General features: G+C 39.9%; 1 pseudogene; it reads right to left on the bottom strand.

The window, feature by feature from the left end:
• Positions 1 to 20,364: 20,364 nt before the first annotated feature.
• LOC134298106 (5S ribosomal RNA) lies at positions 20,365 to 20,483 on the bottom strand (annotated as a pseudogene).
• Positions 20,484 to 21,631: the final 1,148 nt, after the last annotated feature.

Raw genomic sequence — 21,631 nt, 5'->3', positions numbered from 1 at the left:
TAATGCATATTTTCTTAACATTTCACAATAGGAAAGATTTTTCATCCTCTTCCCCCCTTTTCTACGTTGGGATATCAAGCATGTCTGCTTTTTCCCTCACCTTGCACTGTATAGGATACAAAATGAGTTACTTCTCATTTGACAGGAAAATGCCAGCCTTCTTTGTGGCAGGAGGTGAGAAAAGAGCTATATTGAGTAGAATTATGGGAATAAGAGGATTGACCCTTTTAAAGAGAAATAAGGGAAAATGTTATCTTGGTGCTTTATCCAAGATAAGATAATGCCCTAACCCTGTTCAAAGAAGCCCCTAAAGCTGGCTTGTAGGACTCAGGGGAGCGTATATGCTACCTTCCTCCATCTGAAATAAATATGTGAGGGAAATAAATAAAAGAAGGAACACAAAAATTAAATCAAAGAATGGAGGAAATAAAGTCTAAGTAAATATGGCAATCTCCATATAGATTTAGGATATACAAGAAAGGAAAACACCAACCATTTTCTTGGCTCAAATAATTTTCTATAACCACAGTGTTTCAATTTCTAACAGTTATTAAGAAGGAATCTCCTGGTCTTCATAAAATGCACCAAATGCTTTATTAATTTGATGAAAAAGAAGACCAGCCACTGCCACTTGAAACTACTATTGAATATGTTGGTGCTTCCTTTTGTTTAAATACCTTATTTTTAGTAAATGCAATTTTCATACTGCGTAGCTTAAACACACTCAGATGTTCCTGAACTATCATCATGTCTTGTGATTTCTCTAGCTTGCTGGGGGTGGTAGGCAGTAAAGTCCAACAATATCTGATTAGCCACAGCTTCCTCAGCCCTGCAATATAGGAATGAGGAACAGATATATGTGGATGACTGTTGTGATCTGCCTTGCTAGGATACTGTTAACTCACTCGCCAGCATCTCTGCTCACACTGGACAAAGTCCCTGACATACAATGTAGGATGGGATAACCTTGTGGATCAGATGGAGCACCTAGGTCCAGCCTATAACAGTGTCTACATTTTTTTGCCTTTCAGTATAGATGTTTTTGCCTTCACATTTGCCATAGGATTTCTTTTCTTTGGTTACGAGAAGAACAAGGGTGCCAAATTTCATTCCAGAACGAACCTTTATAGCTAAGTTATAAATTTCGGGGGGGGGGGGGGGGGGGAGGGAGGATATCATAGAAATGTTGATGACAATATCATAAATAAAAGCCTGCCTCAGAAGAATTTCCAAGATTCCCAGTTCATAAAAAGGTTAACATTTCAATTGAGACTCCAATCAAACTTCAATTCAGCCCCACATTGTAGAATGATAGCAGGCCTTATATCATTCTTTTCTCCTTCCTCTAAAAGGAAATTTGCTAAAGACTTGTAATTATTTATAGTAGCAGAGGATGAACGTATCCCATCGAGGGATACCATGTTTCCTGGTGATGTGTTTCCTTCCAAGAAGATATTTCTGCTTTTGGAGCTCATTCAGCTTCAGTCTCTTCACAGCAGGTATCTTCCACTGGAGAATAAATAATGTAATGTGCAAATCTACTCTTCTAAAACTATAGAAACAGATTGTTTAATAAAGCCAGTTTGGTTTTGCAGATGATCTGCAGTCTTTACATTCATGATTGCTAAGAGGATGATTTGTCTAGCCAATGTCCTACTCCCTGCTGAAAATGTTAGATCCTTTCTGTTGCCAATGAGAGAATTCCAAATCTATAAATTATAGTTTCATATTCAAGTATGTTTCTTCCATTTCCTCTTATTCAGCCTCTCTGAGTATCTTTGGGGATAAGGAAACTGTGGCCTTCCACGTTTTATTGAATTATGACTCTTACCATACCTTACTATTGGCCAATGGCCAGATGCTTAAACTTACTAGAATTAGAATATAGTAATATCTATCTACAAGGGCAGATGCTCTCCAGCCCTCCCACATACCACAATTTTCATTCTTTCCTAGTCCTTTCCAGATATAATTTTCCATTAAGCACAATTCCCCAAACTAGTATGCACCAAATCTTTCAAACTTTAGTTATCATTATTGCCAATCCCAGGTCACATGAAACTGGGGTCAATGGTATTGTTGTTCAAAACATCTGCAGTGCACAGAAAGTTGGCATTGTGCTATAAGAAAACAAAGTCTCCTTCTACACTGCCATATAAAATCCAGATTATCTGCTTTGAACTGGATTATCGATTGGCTGACGATCCTGTTAAAGCCTTGGTTAACCTCTATAACACCGAGATAGCCAGAGCGGTGGACACAATCACCCCTGAATGTCCCTTCTTGTCATGCAAAGTCAATCTGGCTCCTTGGTTCTCTGAAGAACTGGCTTTGATGAAACAGGTGAGACAGAGACTAGAGTGCATCTGGCAAAGAACTCAGAATGTGTCCAACTGAACACAGGCTACAGCCTCACTTAAGACCTACTCTGAGGCATTGTAGGCAGCCCAAAAGGTTTTCTTGACTGCCTACATTGGGTATGCAACCAACAGACTAGCTGAGTTGTTTTGGGTGATCGGGGAGCTCCTCCATCCTCATGAGGGGGAGGCAACCCCCAACTGCCGGACAACTCGATGTAGCGAGTTTGCACATCACTTTGCAGATAAAGTCACTCGAATGCGTTCCGACTTGGATGCCAGCATTGGAACAGTGTCAGAGGAGGAAACTGGAGTTTGGTGCCATCTCTACACAGATGACACACAACTCTGCTACTCTTTTCCACCAAACTCAAAGTAAGCCCCCGGATCCTGGACCAGTGCCTGGCCACTGTGATAGACTGGAGGAGGGCTAGCAGCTGTAGCTTAAATCCTGACAAGACAAAGGTCCTCCAGGTCAGTCGTGTGGCTGATCGGGATATAGGATGGCAATCTGTGCTTGATGGGGTTATACTCCCCCTAAAGACACAAGTTCACAGTTTGGGGGTCCTCCTGGACTCTGCACTGACGCTTGATGCTCAGGTGTCGGTGGTGGCCGGGACGGCCTTTGCACAATTAAAACTCATTTGTCAGCTGCGACCGTACCTGGTGAAGTCTGACTTGGCCATGGTGGTCCACATCTTAGTTACCTCTAGATTAGACTACTGTAATGCGCTCTACATGGGGCTGCCTTTGAAGACGGCTTGGAAATTGCAGTTGGTACAAAGGTTGGCAGCCAGGTTGTTAACTGAAGAGAACTACAGAGGGTGGTCAATCTCCCAGTTTAAACAGCTTCACTGGTTGCCGATAAGTTTCCGGACCCAGTTCAAGGTGTAGGTAATTATCTAAAGCCCTAAATGGTTTGGGACCTGTCTATCTTCGCGGGCTCTAAGATCTGCAGGGAAGGCCCTTCTTTCGCTCCTGCCTCTATCTCAAGCACATTTGGTGGGAACGAGGGAGAGGGCCTTCTCTGTGGTGGCCCCCTGGCTCTGCAACTCTCTCCCCAGGGAGATTAGACTGGCACCCACACTTTCCATGTTCCATAAAGAGCTAAAAATGTGGATGTTCCATTGTGCGTTCGATTAAGCAGTTCACAAGATATTTGGCCACCAACTGTATCTACCAGCAGTTCCTGCACTTTAACCCTTTCCTTCCTCCTATAGGTTTAGCATTTTAAACTGACATTGCTATTTTACTTCTAATTTATTATTGGTCCTTGCATTTTTGTTCACCAGCTGTTCTGAAATTCTATTGCACAATTCCCCCCCCCCCCCGAATTTCAGTACCCATTACTGCTCAGACTATTGGTTGTTGATGAAGCTGTTTTTATGTTATTGACCATTGTATGTTGTTGATTCTATTGAGATATGTTTTAATCTATGTTTGGTTTTATTTTTTGTTGGATCGGGCTTGTCCCAATGTAAGCCACCCCGAGTCCCTTCAGGGAGATGGAGGCGGGATATAAAAATAAAGTTATTATTAGGATATTATCATCATCATCATCATCATCATCATCTGGCAGTGTGGACTCATATAATCCAGTTCAAAACAGATAATGTGGATTTTTGCTTTGATAATCTGGATTATATGGCAGTGTAGAAGGGACCAAAGAGTTAGTTGGTTGTGATTGAAGTGACCATTTGTGTCCCTGACTACCACATATTGGTTGAAATGCATAGAAATATGTTCAATGTACATGCATAAAATACTCTATATGCATGCATCGAAATATATGCTTGTCAGAGAGAATGTCCTCATCTCACTTTTTCTATTTCCATTTCATTTGTCTATATATTTTAAAAGTAAACAAACATCAGTATTTCCTTTAATGTACTTGAACATCCTTTGGTAGGTCCAACTTCCATGGAGTAGCTTCCCTGGACAGTGATAAATTAGTTAGTGTTTGTATGGTGCAGTGGTTGTAGTATGAGATGTGGGAAATCTTATTTCTAGTCCTACAGAATTATGAACCTCACTGAATGACCCTGAGCCAGTCGCCCTCTCTCATCCTGAACTACCTTATAGTAATGTGAGGTAGGAAGAGCCATGTTAACTACCCTAAACAAAAAATTAATACACTTCTGAGAAAATCCTGCCATTTGCCCTTTCCAGCTTGCAATATGTGAAGGAGTAAAGATCACTCAGAGGAGTTTGGTGTAAAAAGGGGCTGGTAAAGGAGCGCGTTTTTTCTTAGGTAACCAGGGGGACTTTAAAGGTGAAAGCAAAACTTTACAATGTGCTGGATTTAACCTCTATTTATACAGTCTCAACCAATTCTAAGACAGAAAAGTTTGAAATAGGGGCTGGGCTGTGGCGCAGGCTGGTGAGCAGCCTGCTGCAATAAATCACTCTGACCATGAGGTCATGAGTTCGAGGCCAGCCCATGGTGGGGTGAGCACCCGTCAATTAAAAAAAAATAGCCCCTGCTTGTTGCTGACCTAGCAACCCGAAAGATAGTTGCATCTATCAAGTAGGAAATAAGGTACCACTTATAAAGTGGGGAGGCAAATTTAACTAATTTACGACGTTGGAATGAGGAAGTGCCATCACAGTGGATGATGAAGCAGCTGCTCCCCCCTGTGGCCAGAATCGAACATCCCCCCAGGAGAAGGTTAAATTGCCTCTGCATCTGTCTCTGTCTCGGTTCTATGTGTATATGGGCATTGAATGTTTGCCCTATATGTATATAATATGATCCGCCCTGAATCCCCTTCAGGGTGAGAAGGGCGGAATATAAATACTGCAAAATAAATAAATAAATATCAGCCCCCATTGAAAAGGATTACTGCTAAGGCCCCTTCTACACTGCCATATAATCCAGATTATCAAAGCAGATAATCAATTTTATCTGCTTTGAACTGGATTATATGTGTCTATACTGTCATATAATCCAGTTCAAAGAGGATAATCTGGATTTTATATGGCAAGGTAGGTGGCCTAAGTCTATCTCTTTTCAGATTCCTGGACATACTCTCTCAGAACTTGTATGAAGACATTATAAAGTATTTGTTGATGTTGTTTTCTTTGCAAGATTTGTTCAGATGGGAGTATATCTTGTCTTCCTCTGAAGTTACGATAAGGTGACTTATCCAAGACCACCCAGGGATTTCTATGGCTGAGTTGGGCTTTGAACTCTGGTTTCCAATTACAGTCTAACACTTGGCCCATCTAAAGGTAAAGGTAAAGGTTTCCTCTGACGTTAAGCCCAGTCGTGTCCGACTCTGGGGGTTGGTTCTCATCTCCATATATTCCAGTTTCTGAATGTATTTCTGCAGTTTCTGAACTGCATTAAACTAGATTATATGGCAGTGTAGACTCATATAATCAAATTCAAAGCAGTTAATCTGTATTCTGAAACTTGATTATTTGGCTGTGTAGTTCCAACTTCAGACATCTATGCCAAACTAGCTCTCATTGTGAAATATAACTGGCCAGGGGGTGGTGTATGAATTGCTTTTAACTGTTTTCATTTGTTTGTTTTAAAGAGATTTTAACTGGATTGTTTTAATAACTGTAACAGTTAATTCTATTTTAATATTTATATTTTTGTCGATTTTTATACTATATAATTTTTAAGGTTATGAGACAACAGCAGCAGCAGCAACTGGAGACAGGGAGTCAAAGCATGAAAAACATCAAATCTAACTCTCCAGGTTTCAACCTGAAATCTTGCATATCAAGAATCATTTTCAGTGTCATTCCTTCCTGTGGCAAAAGCTCAATGGAATGTGGAGTGTAAAAAATGACTATTCTATACCCACTAACCTGGGCATCCAATGAAATTCAAGGGAACTTAATTCTGAGGAGACATGTATAGGATTATTGTGTAAGGTAATCTGTTCAGCCCCACTCCACTCCTTTCTGCATCGCCTTGCCGTGTATAGCAAGACTGGCTCAGCCTAGCTTCATTTGGAATTATTTACATTTAGCATATTCTTGTTTTCTAAATTAGGACATATGCTGATGATTTTAAAAGAAAAGAACGAGAGCTTACTTCCATAATTTAAACAAGGGGAAGAAAAGATTCATACACATAATGGTTGCAGATTTGTTTTTTCCCCTTGTCTGATTTCTTCCTTTTTTCCTACTACGCTGAGCTAATGTTTAGCTTTATAGAACAGAATGTATTAGCAACCCTAAATAGGGTGTTTGTTTTTTTTGTAAGGGCAGGATATTTTTCAAAAACAGACTCTCTTTTGCCAAACACCCCAGCGTTTGTCTCCAAAGACTTTCAAAGCAAGGAAAGAATGAAGAACGGAAACCATAAAGCATGCATTACTGCTATCATCTAATTACTGAATGAATAGAACAGTTGTTTTGTCTGACTGCACTAAGCCAGTTATCCACTGCTAGCTTCATTGACAAAAAGGGAATCCGCACAAATTATAGGGAAATTCAAGCACCAAAGGAATGTTTTGGTTCAGGGGTTTGCAGTGACTATTGGCTTTGCTTCCTGGCCAAGTTTGCCTCTGCCATGTGAACTCTCCTGGGCTGGGTCAGCCCCAGTGCTTTCTAAAAAAGCCTGAGAAGAGGACTGGCTTCCATGACATCTGTGTCCCATAAATAAATTAAACTGATGTTCTCCAGCACAAATTTGTTTCTTGGCAAGCTAGCCTGCAATCAGAGAATGAAAAGCCTTTCATTTGTGAACTCTAGCAAGAGGAAGAAAATCTTTGTATGCAGATTCACCAGAGACCAAGCTATTAAGCAGGGGAAGAGGAAAACCATATGCTGCAGTTCTCCTTAAATATGCACCCCAAAGACCCAAACACTTCTGCAGGATATCATTCTTTGCAACCTGGATTTTTTTCTTTCTGTGAATTTCTTTTTGATTTCTAGTCCTTGTGGAACTAAAATAAAAATATGTTAAAGGGCAGATATTAAAACAAAGAGTCCTTAAAGTAAATCTAAGATGCATCTACACTATAGAATTAACACAGTTTGACACCACTGTCATAGGTTACTGCTATGGAGCCATGGGAATTGTAGTTTGGGGAGGCTCCAGCACTATTTGACAGATACATTTTATGTTATTTCATTTATGTTTATTGTTTTAAATGACTCAACTTTCTTCTCGATCTAGGGGTATAAATACTGCATTTGAATCCATAAATGAAATGTTTACAAAGCAATTCTTTATAATTTCTAAAAAAAACTTTTTCACTTATAATAATAGTTATTATTGTTATTATTCTTTTACAAACAGAATATTTTTTATTCTACAGCATGTGGCACAGTACAAACCCCACTGAATCAGGTGATAGTCCTTCTCAGCCCTGTAATCGTAATTGACTAAAATTAGTTACATCATGAAAGTTGTAATATTCGGCACTTCCACGCAGTGTCAAAATGCAGTTTTTAAAAGTGGGTCAAAAAATCCCAGGGCCTGACAGCAAGTTCACACACAGACCTATCAGTCCCAAGAAATGCTCCCCCGCCGTCTTCATGACTTCCTTTGAAGTGGATCAAGAGAGAGGGCAGACAGGGAACATTCAGTGGAATTTTTTAAATAAAAATATCTTTCCGAGATGCGCTGGACCTCATATGTGCTCATGCAGAGATCCTAAAATACACACAAGCAGATTTCCTATTCTCTTTGCCCAACTCTAAACTCAAGTTCTATTTAATATTATCTAAATATTAAATATTAATTCCTAAAGAAAGGAATGGTTGCAGAAAGTTCTAATTGCTTTCCAGTTCTGCTTCCCTTTAGCCATTGGTATGGAAAATGGCTCCATTTTTGACAGCCCAATTAGCTGTTTCAGGCTTTTAAAACACGCATGTGCACTGGAGCAGTCCACACAGGGGGGTGGGAATGAAGTCACGTGTTTTGCATGACTACAGGGATATACACTCATGCAAAGGTGGGCATTTTGGGGGTAGAATCAGGTTTTAAGCAGACCTTTTCAACACATGCTTTTCAGCTATTTGTAAAGAAAATGACAAGGAGTAGGGATACTATTTCAGATGTTTCTCTACCTGACATCCCTCCCATTGTGGTGGGTTGCAACTCGCATCATCCCAAAACAGCATATCTGGCAAGCACCGGACTAGAGAAGGCTGAATTAAATACTATGGAAGTTAAGAAATACATGGTAATAAGGGAAGATAACAGAACTGCTTAAGAGATATTTGGTTGGTCAAGCCTTGGTAGAGCTGAGTCTTAAAGCTAGTTCATATGACTTGTAGGCACAGGGCCAACTGCAAATTTTCCATCCGTGCTGGCACATTTCATTAGCCAAGGGTGAAGAAGTAATTCAACACTCCATTTCAAATGCACAGCCTTTTCACTGCTGCAAACCATCTCTGGGAACAGATTCAGTAGTGTCCTATAAACACCACATTTTGGGAGAAACTGCCTCCTGCAATTCAAGGACATGTCGTCTCTTTGGTTTCAATGCAGTTGAAGAACATAAAAAGAACCAACTTGGCTTAGGGGGTATATCTACACTATAGAATCTATACAGTGTGACACCACTTTAAATACCGTGGATGAATGGTAGTTGTAGTTTGGTGAGGCATGAGCACACTTTGGCAGAGGAGGCTAAAGACTGTGTAAAACTACATTTCCCATGTTTTCACATCATTCAGGCATGGGAGTAAACATGGTGTCAAACTTCAATAATTCTACCCCAGGCCCCTTCTACACAGACAGATAAAAACCTAGTTTTGATGTGTAAAGATGTATAATTTAATAATAAAGCGAGAATTGTCCATGCCATGGTATTTCTAGTTTCTATACATGTTGTGAAAGCTGGACAACAAAGAAAGCTGATAGGAAAAAATTCAACTTATTGGATATGTGGTGCAGGAGAAGAGTTCTATGGTTACTATGAACTTCTTAAAAGACAAATAAATGGGTCCTAAAGCAAATCAAGCCTGAGCTCTCCCTAGAAACCAATATGACTATTATAATGTGATGATACCATGAAGAGCATGATGCACTATATTGCAGTAGAAAGTGGAATAGAATCTTAAATATAAAAAGGCTCTTTTAATTTAATTGTTTGTCTATCTCAATAAAATAATTCAAAAGATTATATCATAGTCAAAGAAATGTGGAATTATGTTATTGTATTGTTGGGGGAGGAGAAGAAATAAGTAGTAAGCTGTTCTGGGGTCACTGGAAAAAAGAACTTTATTTTCTTTTGGAAATTAAACTATTTCTACTTGAAGCTACTTACAGAAATCTCAGATCCACAGCAAGCATCTACCTTATCTCGACGAACTTCTTATTGTTTGACTATTCTGACAGTTCTTTAAAAACTGACTTTTGCTCTCTGCAAACAGACTAGCCCTTCCTTGCAAAATACAATGCTCACCCATGAGTGGGTCAGTTTACATCTCAGAGAAGCTGTGACATTTACTCATTAGGTAAATATTAAAAGGGGGCAGTAGAAAGCTCATTTCTCACAAAATGACAAGGCTGGATTTCCCCCTTCTTTCTTGGCACAGCGAAGGGCTATAGAATTACCTTTAAAATCTAGGCCATCTTATAGCCCAAACAGGGTACCAAATACAATGCCTAGGATCTAGATAAAATCTGGCCAACCAAGGAAAATGGCAGCCTTACTCCAGACTCCCCAGGCAGTCCTTTTTATGGTAAAAAAGGGTGAACTTCCTTTTCTTGAAAATCAATTCACCTTTCAAATACATTACAGTTAGTCTTGTGCACAGATTCAGATTGGTTGGTTCCCTTTGGCCAATCTGGCTTGTTCGGATGGCCAAACAATGGTAAGGACTCAGTCACCATGTTTTTTTCGCCCAAAATGGTCCACGTGGCTGCTGGGCGTGGCTTCTTCCCTTCTATTTGGGAGCACATGGTGCATGCTTCCCTAACCCCGTTCTTCAAACCCTGATTCCCTCAAAAGGAAGATAGGAAAGGGTCCCAGGAATGGAAAGGGGAGCCTCGTAAGTTCCCCATTTCCACCAATGGGCCAGATCTTTCGGCTGCCTAGCTGAAAACAAATTCCCCGTTAGCTCATTTTCAGGATCTGGATACCCAACAAAGTTTGGATACCAAAAACAGATTGCCTCCAGCCAAATTGCAAAAGTCTAATTTCAGTGTCTCCAATATCATTTAACATTTTAAAAACAATTCCTGTTGTTTTATAAGCAAGACTTTCTAGTTTTGATTTGCTTTGTTCTCTGTTTGGGGCACTTTGTGCAGATCGTGCCTCCCCCGGTGGGCCTCTGGTATAGAAAATCAGCCTGATTTCCATTCCCATATCTGACTAATGTGAGAGACATAGGTTTAAAGTCCCTCAGAGAGTTTTTTAGTTCTTTGTGGACTAAAATCTAGAACTCCATCTCAAATCCCTATATAAAACCATAGTTTTAATGCTGTACAAAAGAAAGTCCCTTTTTTTTTACACTCTTCTCTTTTACTGTGGGATTTGTGATGGGGTTCATTCAGTTTATCCTCATAAAAAGCCTTATTCTACTCATTCCACATCCTGATAACATATTTTTTTTCTTGAAGAGGACTTCAACAAGTGCTGGGACTCATACTTGTTCTGAATGTTATCTTTTGTTTTTGTTTGTGATCATTTTGCTTGTATTGTCTTTACTTGGATCATTCATTTCAGGAATGTATCTTTTTACGTGAGACTGTGTTTTCTGTAATTGTGAAACTTTTTGAGCATATTTTATAGTGCAAGTGTAGGAACTGTGAAGTCATCTAGATGGCATAGAATTTCAACTATTGGATAAACACAGATGTCTATTCTAAACAATGTAATGAGCTATACAAAACACAATAATGGTTCAAAACATAAGTAGTACACAATATGTATATTAGAGCATCATACACATATTACATTCACAGAATCAATGCTCAGTCCTATGGTATATAACCCAAGAGTATCTAACTCAGAAGGGAAGCCTTCTGGATTCACAAACTGAGGACCATGGTCTGAATGACAAATTGGACCTCACCTGCTTCCTGTAATCAAGTATTTAAATCACTATGGGACCATGAATGGCTGCTCGCACCACAAAATCCACAGCAGCATATTGATACTGCAAACATGTGAGTAGATATGTTTACTACTATATCTGGGAAAAAGGTAATTCCTTGTTTGTAACTTAGAATACCGCATACCTTGGGGTGCTTTGACATGTCTATTTTCACAAGGTCTATATAATTTATGATTTATATCTTATAAAGAGCACAACATTAGACAAATTTCCTTTTATTTTTATTTCCGTTAAGAATACCTGAAGCAGAGCCATCAATAAAGATATAATAAAACATTTAATGCTTACCAGAAGAAGGGTTACTGAAACTGGGATAAAACCCGGGAACCAGTTGTAAATGGCGTAAACGGATATATTACCACCTACTCCAGTCAATAACCAGCTACTCAGGATCTACATCAGCATTAACTCTGTCTCCTTGCCTTTACTATTGATGCAAAACCTGTGGAGTCCTGAGGAATCCTTCCAGAACTGCAGAGACTCTGAATTGGTTTGCCTTTAAGCCAATCTAATCCTTTTAGGACTGCAGAGACTTATATCATCTTGTTTGATTTATAATACTGAGTTAGATACTCTTGGGTTATATACCATAGGACTGAGCATTGATTCTGTGAATGTAATATGTATATGATGCTCTAATATACATATTGTGTATTACTTATGTTTTGAACCATTATTGTGTTTTGTATAGCTCATAGAATTTCAACTCCCAGCATTTCTTACCATTTTCTAAATGCTCAGAATGGAGTTGTGGTTCAACCACATCTGGAGAGCCACATAATCTCCTACTATACAACAAATTAATAATCATATACAGAAAAAATCAGCTTTACTCTTGTGTTTCATTACATACACAGGACACAAATCTGACTTAAACCCTGGTACAATCGTCAATTTTGGAATGCAGGTCCTCATAATACCCTCCATAGCAAAGCCACGTGAAAAGTCCAAAATGCAACCACCTTCATTGATCCGTTTTACCAAATTGGTTCTAGCAGAAGCGTCTAGATCCAGGGAAGTCATGCTCCCCCTCTATTCTGCTCTGGTCAGATCACACCTGGAATACTGTGTCCAATTCTGGGCACCGCAGTTGAAGGGAGATGTTGACAAGCTGGAAAGTGTCCAGAGGAGGGCGACTAAAATGATCAAAGGTCTGGAGAACAAGCCCTATGAGGAGTGGCTTAAAGAGCTGGGCATGTTTAGCCTGCAGAAGAGAAGGCTGAGAGGAGACATGATAGCCATGTACAAATATGTGAAGGGAAGTCATAGGGAGGAGGGAGCAAACTTGTTTTCTGCTGCCCTGGAGATGTGGAACAATGGCTTCAAACAACAGGAAAGGAGATTCCACCTGAATATCAGGAAAAACTTCCTAACTGTGAGAGCTGTTAGGCAGTGGAACTCCCTCTCCCAGACTGTGGTGGAGGCTCCTTCTTTGAAGGCTTTTAAGCAGAGGCTGGATGGCCATCTGTCAGAGGTGCTTTGAATGTGATTTCCTGCTTCTTGACAGGGGGTTGGACTGGATGACTCATGAGGTCTCTTCCAAATCTACTATTCTATGATTCTATGATTCCAATTATCTTATAAAGTTAATGAGTCCTATGATCCCTTAATAACATTAATGAGTCATATGGTCCATTCATAACTAAGCAAGCTCAACATTATTTTGCATTACTAGACCCAAAGGGTGCTCACCAATGATTCCTCTTCATCCTGGAAAGAAGTGCCGCAGGGTTCAGTTCTGGGCCTGGTTCTGTTCAACATTTTTATTAATGACTTGAAGATGAAGGGCTAGAAGGTATAATCATCAAGTTTGCAGATATCACCAAACTGGGAGGGATAGCCAACACTCCAGAAGACAGCAGTAGAATTCAAAATGATCTTGACAGGCTAGAAAGATGGGCCAAAACTAACAAAATGAAGTTCAACAGGAATAAATGCAAGATACTTCGCTTCGGCAGAAAAAATGGAATGCAAAGATACAGAATGGGGGACGCCTGGCTCGACAGCAGTACATGTGAAAAAGATCTTGGAGTCCTCGTGGACTACAATTAAACATGAGCCAACAATGTGATGCGGCTGCTAAAAAAGCCAACAGGATTCTGGCCTGCATAAATAGCATCTAGATCCAGGGAAGTCATGCTACCCCTCTATTCTGCCTTGGTCAGGCTACACCAATTATGGGCACTGCAATTGAAGGGAGATGTTGACAAGCTGGAAAGCGTCCAGAGGAGGGCAACTAAAATGATCAAGGGTCTGGAGAACAAGCCCTATGAGGAGCGGCTTAAAGAATTAGGCATGTTTAGCCTGCAGAAGAGAAGGCTGAGAGGAGACATGATAGCCATGTACAAATACATGAAGGGAAGTCATAGGGAGGAGGGAGCAAGCTTGTTTTCTGCTGCCCTGCAGACTAGGATGCGGAACAATGGCTTCAAACTACAGGAAAGGAGATTCCACCTGAACATTAGGAAAAACTTCCTAATTGTGAGAGTTGTTCAGCAGTGGAACTCTCTGCTCCGGAGTGTGGTGGAGGCTGGAGGCTTTCAAGCAGAGGCTGGATGGCCATCTGTCGAGAGTGCTTTGAATGTGATTTTCCTGCTTCTTGGCAGGGAGTTGGACGGGATGGCCCACAAGGTCTTTTCCAATTCTATGATTCTATGGATAGTCTATAAGAATACAGTGTTGTTGGGAAAATACCTCCAGCTACAGTGAATGTTCAATTTATATTTAGAGTGTGTAGAAAGGCTTGGAGTGGGGGGGGGGGGGTGATTCCAGGGATCCTGCTAAACAAAAAGCCCTAACACTTAGACCCTATGAACCCTGCTTCCACCACACCAATGGTCATGACTTGCTTCTGATGTCCTATATGTTTTACACCTCAGAGGTCTCACTCTAGCATTCAAGACTTTGCTGAAATCATCTAAATAGTGTATATTCCCCAAATTAATTATGCAAATAATATGTGCAAACAGTTCACTTCCCCCCACCCCCTTATCAGTTCCAATGGAAAGATTCCCCTCCCCAGTTGCATTCCAGGTGGAAATCTTGCACACTAGTGAAGAAAGGTTGTATAATCAAGGATTACTTCAGCAAGCTAGAAACAACTGAACTGGAAACACAGCATGTGATTTCTTCAGATATTTTGCCACTGCCAAACAAGGGTGAAGAAAGGAGAAGAGAGATACTGGAAATGAACCAGTCGATGATCTGATAGAAGAGACAGGAGAGTTTCAAATTCACAGATCAGTAGAACGCCTTCTGCTAGAGGAGCCAACTATTTGGATTAGGCTGTCTCCACTTAAGTGGAGAGATTGCCAACCTTTGAGGGTAAAAACTGGCAAAGCTTGTTAGGCAGGCTTTTAAAGCTGGGAGGAAGGGAAGTGGAGAACTTTCACTTACTTAAATCATCTGTTATGCTTTTCCAACAGTTATATTAAGACAGAAGCTGAAGTAGTTCTGAGGCAAATGGATTAAACACACGCAAACACTCAAGCTCATAACTGTAATAAGCAACAAGTGGAAATGGTATTGAATAGTAATATATTTATACTGATACTGATCTTAATGAAGATTTTCTAGTATAACTGTTGCTGCTGCTCAATTGCATAGTCGTTTCAGACTCTTTGTGACCTCATGGACCAGTCCACGCCAGAGCTCCCTGTTGGCTGTCATTGCCCCCAGTTCCTTCAAGGTCAAGCCAGTCACTTCAAGGATACTGTCCATCCATCTCGCCCTTGGTTGGCCTCTCTTTCTTTTTCCTTCCATTTTCCCCAGCATCGTGATCTTTTCCAAGCTTTCCTGTCTTCTCATGATGTGGCCAAAATACTTCATCTTTGCCTCTAATATCCCTCCCTCCAGTGAGCAGCTGGGCATTATTTCCTGGAGGATGGACTGGTTGGATCTTCTTGCAGTCCAAGGCACTCTCAGGATTTTCCTCCAGTACCAGAGTTCAAAAGCATCTATCTTCCGTCATTCAGCCTTCCTTATGATCCAGCTCTTGCAACCATAGGTTACTATGGGGAATACCATTGCTTTGACTATGCGGACCTTCGTTGCCAGTGTGATGTCTCTACTCTTCACTATTTTATCACTAACTGTTAAAGGCAAAGAAAAGTTACCTAGACTGATGGCTCAATTCTGCACAATAAAAAAAAGAAGAGAGAAGGTGCATAGACAGATAAGTACACTATACACTATAACTGTATTTGTGGGACCAGCACCTGCGATTTTACTTAATTGAATTTTTAATAGTTGTACTCCCTGGGCATTTTCTAGGTTCTTCAGTGTGACTCTGTGGTATGCTTCCGCCAAAAGTCATTTTTAAAAATAGGTTCACTATTATCTACAGTTTCCCATTTCCATAATTAGTCCAGAAATGTATCCCCCATGGATATGGGGGTTGTACTGTAATAGAGGAGAATGTAAAGTTTTGTTGGGGTTTTTTTTTTGGGGGGGGGGGTTGATGTATGCTGAAGGATAGCTGTAGAAAGAACATATTGTATGAAGCCTTTTTTTTTAAAGGTAAGCAAGGTGATCCAAGCAGAGAAGTGCCATTGTATACTCATCTTTGTAGCTCTCTTGTCATGAGCTGTTGCAGTCTCCAGCTTCCACCCTAACCAACCACTATCCATTCTTTGTCCATAGTCACTTCTTTGCTCTTTCCAAAAGTTTTAACTCTGTGTAAGAATGCACTGGCCATGTTTTCTTCAGGAGATAAGCAGCAATAGTAAGTAGAAAAATGTACGAGTAGCCCTGGAAAGGAGGAGGAGGTTGGAGGAGAAGGAGATATAGAAGGAGGAAGGCCTTGGTGGGACAGGGGCATGGACACAACAATAAAGTGTATATGGAGGCTGGTAAGGGTTGGAACTGAGGCAACTATAGCACCAGCAGCACTGTGGCTCCCAGTGAAGGAAAATGCACCAGTCACCATTTACTACATCTTGGTGTCTGAGGCCCAAGCTAAACTACCATTTATTGTGATGTAGGGGGTGCATTATCAAGAGGCATCCTTCAAACAACACTTCATGATAAAGCACATTAAACCAGAATAAACCTGGATTTCCAGGTTTATTCTGGATTTTAGCAACACCTGCAAAGATTTAGACCTTTCAGTGAGGTTTGGATTGTTGACAATGTGGGACCTATGTAGACTGCTCCTGGGACCGCCATGAACAATCCCAGCAGTAGTCTTCACAGACATTCTGCTTCTGTGGACTCAAGCAGCCTGTGGTGGAGGGATGGCAGGACCATCCTCCTCTCTCTGAACCTGGTTTTCCCATACAATAAATAAAGGAATTCCCCTACTGAATGATCTAAATTATCTAAATCAGTGGTTCTCAACCTGTGGGCCCCCAGATGTATTGGCCTTCAACTCCCAGAAATCCTAACAGCTGATAAACTGGCTGGGATTTCTGGGAGCTGTAGGCCAAAACTCCTGGAGACTCACAGGATGAGAACCACTGATCTAAATAATGCAGGAAACTCTGGAGGGGGAATCCCACCTCTCTGTTCTAGAACTCCATCACATCATTTAGACATGACACGGAGCCATCACAAGCCTCCAACCTGTCACATAGTATTTCAACATTTTCTTTGTGACTGCAGTCTCATGCCCACTATCTGAGAGTGAATTCCACAGATCTCAAGGGAATTCAGCATCTGACTTGACAACAGAGAACTATAAACAGTTGAATGCAGTTTCTTGAACTGTGGTGGAGTCTTCTTCTCTGAAGATGTTTAAACAGAGGCTGGATGGCCATCTATCTAGGGTACTTTGCCTGTGGATTCCTGCATAGCAGAGGTTTGGACTGGATGGCTCTTGGGTTCTCTTCCAATTCTATAATTCTATGGTTCTAAATGGCTATCAGAAGAATCTGTGTTCTTCCACAGCGATATGTAAGGTTACCCTATGTATGAAGAGTAAAAGGGACAGAGGAACAACTCAAAAAGAAGAATATCAATTTTTTAAAGTACATTAAGAAAGTGTTGGAAATCCTGATAAATCAACGTATTGGTCAAGTGATTAGGAATGTTAAGCTAAGTAATAATCTGCCTTTCATTATTGGAATATTATCCCCACCTCTACTCTCAGAACTCTGTAGCCACTGGCATCATCCACAACACCAGAGGTATATTGAACTGTTCTTCCTGCAATGTGATCTATGTCACCCTATGCCAGCAATGCCCATCTACACTCTACATTGGACAAACAGGACAATCTCTACACAAGAAGATAAATGCATACATTAGAAATGGCTTTGCAGAAATTTCAATCTTCCTGGGTATTCATTTTAGGATTAAAGGTCACAATCTTTAACCAAGAAAATTCTAAAGGAAGACTGGAAAGAGAATCAGCATAATATAACAAATTCCAGTCTATTAAAAGCAGTGACTTCATGGCACACTACACATATTAATACAAAATTTCTTTCTACTGCACATGTAACAAAAGGAAACTTCTCAGAGGTGTTGAACCTATGAAACTAACTTTTAGTAAGCAGACTTATTGCTTTCACCACCAACATAGATTTACCACTGTAAAGATTGTCTTATGCAGCCCTTTGAAAATTTAGGGCGAGTGTCGTGATTTGCATCTTACTGGATCCCATAACATTTTATCCCACTTCCACATGTTTTATAATGTTGTATAACCTGGGGCTTTAATATCACTCTGTACTGCACCTCGTGCTAAATTTAAAAGATAGTCTTAAAGGTGCTGCTATCTTCTTCTTTTCCCATCATCTTCCCTTCCTCTTTCGTGTGAATGTAACCAACCCATTAAATGTCATAACTAGGAACAGGTGAGAAATTTATTCAATTTTTTTCAGTGAATTTAACTATTATTGACAAATATCATCATTAAAAGAATGTTACAACTTGGAAGTTTAAAATTCAAATGTGGGAAGAAGTGAAAATAACAAAGGATGTCTGCCTATATAGAAATGTTAAAGTGGGTTGATTTATTTTTGTTATAATGTTCCTGTTTTTGTTTTTATGTTATTGTTTATGCACTTCTATGAACCATGTGTGTACTTAGTATGTTCATATTTTAACTATGTTGATTGGGCTCGTCCCCATATAAGATGCCCTAAGTCCCTTCAGGGAGATGGAGGCAGGGTACAAAAATAAAGTTGTTGTTGTTGTTGTTGTTGTTCGCTGTTTCCAAAAAAAAGTTTGGCTTCTATATATTTTGCCATATTTGTTGTTATGTATTAGAATTTCCACAACTTTGTTCTGAGGTGCTCTTGACCTTTTAATACCTACAGTAAAAGCAGAAACAACAAGGCCCACATATTCACATTGAAATATCTATAATTTACCCTGCAGATACCGTTATGTTCAGGAATTTGACTGGGGGGGGGGGTAATTTTTGCAAATCTATTCATGAATTGAATGTAAAGAAATGTCAAACATTATAATGCAAGAGAAACTGGTAAGTTGGTCCACCAAAGTCAGAAATCCAAGTTGTTTTTAATTTAGATAGATACTAGCAGCAAATTTCAAAGGACGGGAATGCCAACAGGGGTAAAAGAAATGGCAATAATGTGATCTTCAAGATGTTGGTGGAATCCAGTTCCCAGTAGGTCTAATCATTGACCATGCTAGGTAGACTTGTTGGGATATGCAGGTCAACAACACGGGAAGGGACGTATGATTCTAACCCCTAAAAAGATATTTATTTGTATGATTTGTCCAAACGCTTGTAAATCACTGGAATGAGCAGCAGGAATTAAGACTCAAAACAGCAGCAGATTCCCATAAACACTTAACTTGAATAATACAGACAGGAGCAAGATGTTTACTGTTTGTCTTTACTAACAGTGCTCCATTGGCAGGAAGATGAGCAAAAGGTACCCACGAGGCATTTCAACTAATCTCTATGATCAAAGAGATGTAATGGGAGACTATCCTGCTAATTGCTTTCAGGAGTTTCGAGCTGAGTATATTATATAGATTTTAGATGTCCATCAAACAGAAAGCATTTGGAAGAGGATGTTTATATTTTGAAAGGAGGAAGGAAATTATTTAGAAACCTTTTATGTAAGCTTGAAAAGTTCCTTCCTAAAAGTGCTTGCAATTATATTTCCAAAGCACAAAAATAGCTATCTGCAATTTTGGTTTAAAATTGACTTACCGTATCCATGGACCCTGCATCCAAGGATACACCATCCACAGCTTGAAAATGTATTTTACTTACTTACTTACTTACTAAATAAATAAATAAACCCTAATTTTGCCATTTGATTTTAGGATACCATTTTACAACACTATCATATATAATGGGACTTGAGCATACATGGATTTTGGTATCTACGGGGGTAAAGGAAGCAAATCCTAGTACATAACAAGGGTCCACTGCACTTTCCTATTTTGAAAGAGTAATCAAATAAAATTACCTTTTAGTTATTTTTAAAAATCAAAATATTTCTACTCAAGATACAACACAAAACAACATTTGAACAATATGATCTTTCCCACAGTGAGGCTATACTGCCATAACTATCAAAGTAACTAAAAGCTACAACTATACTTTAAAAGGAGTAAACCACCATGAAACTAAATATTGTTATATGTTCCTTTGGGGTGAATGAGAATTAAGTAAAAATAATATCATTTTAATAACAACTAATTAAATATAATTTTATTTCTTTAATATTATCATTACATTAAAGGAAATTGCAAATATAAAGATAAATGTAAACCAAGAAATGGAAACTAGTTGTTTCTGAGCACTAGGTATTAATGGCAAACTGCTGGGGACATAGAAACTGTTGAAGGTGGTATACAAAGTATTTCTTCTGTTTCTAGGATACCAAGTCCAGGAGTAACCTCAAATTGTGAACCTTTGTCTTCAAGAGGAGTATAACCTCATCTAACACAGGCTGGATTCCAATTCCAACTGACCAGGAGCACCTCTGTCTTGTCTGGGTTAAGATTCAATTACTAATGGCAGACACTGGTTTAGGAACAGGACAGCCTACAGCACCCAGTATTCCCAGGTGGTCTCCCATCCAAATACTAACCAGGCCCGGCCCTGCTTAGCTTCTAAGATCATACGAGATCGGGTGTGTTCAGGGTGGTATGGCCATGGGAACAGGACAGCTTCCTTGGCTTTGGGTGGGAAGGAGGAATAGAGTTGGGTTTCATCTGTATATAGATAGCACCACACTCCAAAACTCCAGATGACCTCTCCCTGTGGTTTCATGTAAATGTCAAATGAGGGACAAGATAAAGCCCTGAAGGATGCACAGGCCAATGGCCAAGAGTTCGAATAGGGAGTTCCCCAGCACTACCTTCTGAGTTTATCCCTCCAGGAAGGCACACTCCATAAAACAGTGCCCCCAAGCCCCATCCCAGCAAGAGATTTCCAAGGCACCTGATTATCAATAGTCATGTTCAGGTCTTGAAAATTCAGTGCTACCTCGACTGAATCTGTCTACTGCATTTGGAAACTTATTATGGCCATCTAAGTAAAAAAGGACAGGAAACATTACCCAGGGAATGCAAACACAGCAGATATAAGAAGTATGAATGCTTTTCAGTTTCTCGCTCCTTGCAATGTTGGAATTTTGGGGACAGAAGGAAAACATTATTGGGAGGAGAATTCTTATGGGGGTGTAACGGAAAGCCTTATTTTATTGGTGATTTTTGTCTATGTTATTTAATGTTTATTCAGAGATAAAGGTGGGCAGGAGTTAGCTACTGATGATTGGCTATGTGTCACCATGGTAACGTAGCTGCTTCTGTAGAAATGTAACCATTTCGAAGCTAGCACGAAAGGGGCGGAGCTAACTGGATGAGAAAAGGAGGGAATGTTTTAAAAAGAGGAGTTAGTTATTGGAGTTCTCTAGCCGGTGAGCTAGAAAGAAGATGTCTGAAGTCAGTTAGGTTTAGGTTTCCAGTGAGATAGAGCTGAGGAAAAGGAATACTGTTGAGACAAAGTTTCGGTCAAGTTGTTAATGTTAAAGAATGAAAGATATTGTCTATATTAAGTACAAATCAAACTGAAGAAGTAAACCTATGCAACAAGTTACGCTTTTTGGACTAGAGAAACCATAAATAATAATTCTTTGTTTTTAATAAAGACAGTGTTCCTGAGTGGTGAATTGCTCTACTTAGAGTCAGTGGAAGATTTGTCTCACATATTTCCCCTCAGTGTCACATCCTCTCATCCATGCACACGCACAGACTCAAGTGTTTATAGCTGGCAGTGGCTGGGATCCTGAAAGAAGGATTGCCCC

The sequence above is a fragment of the Anolis carolinensis genome, chromosome 3, assembly GCF_035594765.1.
Source record: "Anolis carolinensis isolate JA03-04 chromosome 3, rAnoCar3.1.pri, whole genome shotgun sequence".
In the NCBI taxonomy this organism is placed as follows: domain Eukaryota; kingdom Metazoa; phylum Chordata; class Lepidosauria; order Squamata; family Dactyloidae; genus Anolis; species Anolis carolinensis.
This window is presented reverse-complemented; position numbering and strand designations above follow the sequence as displayed.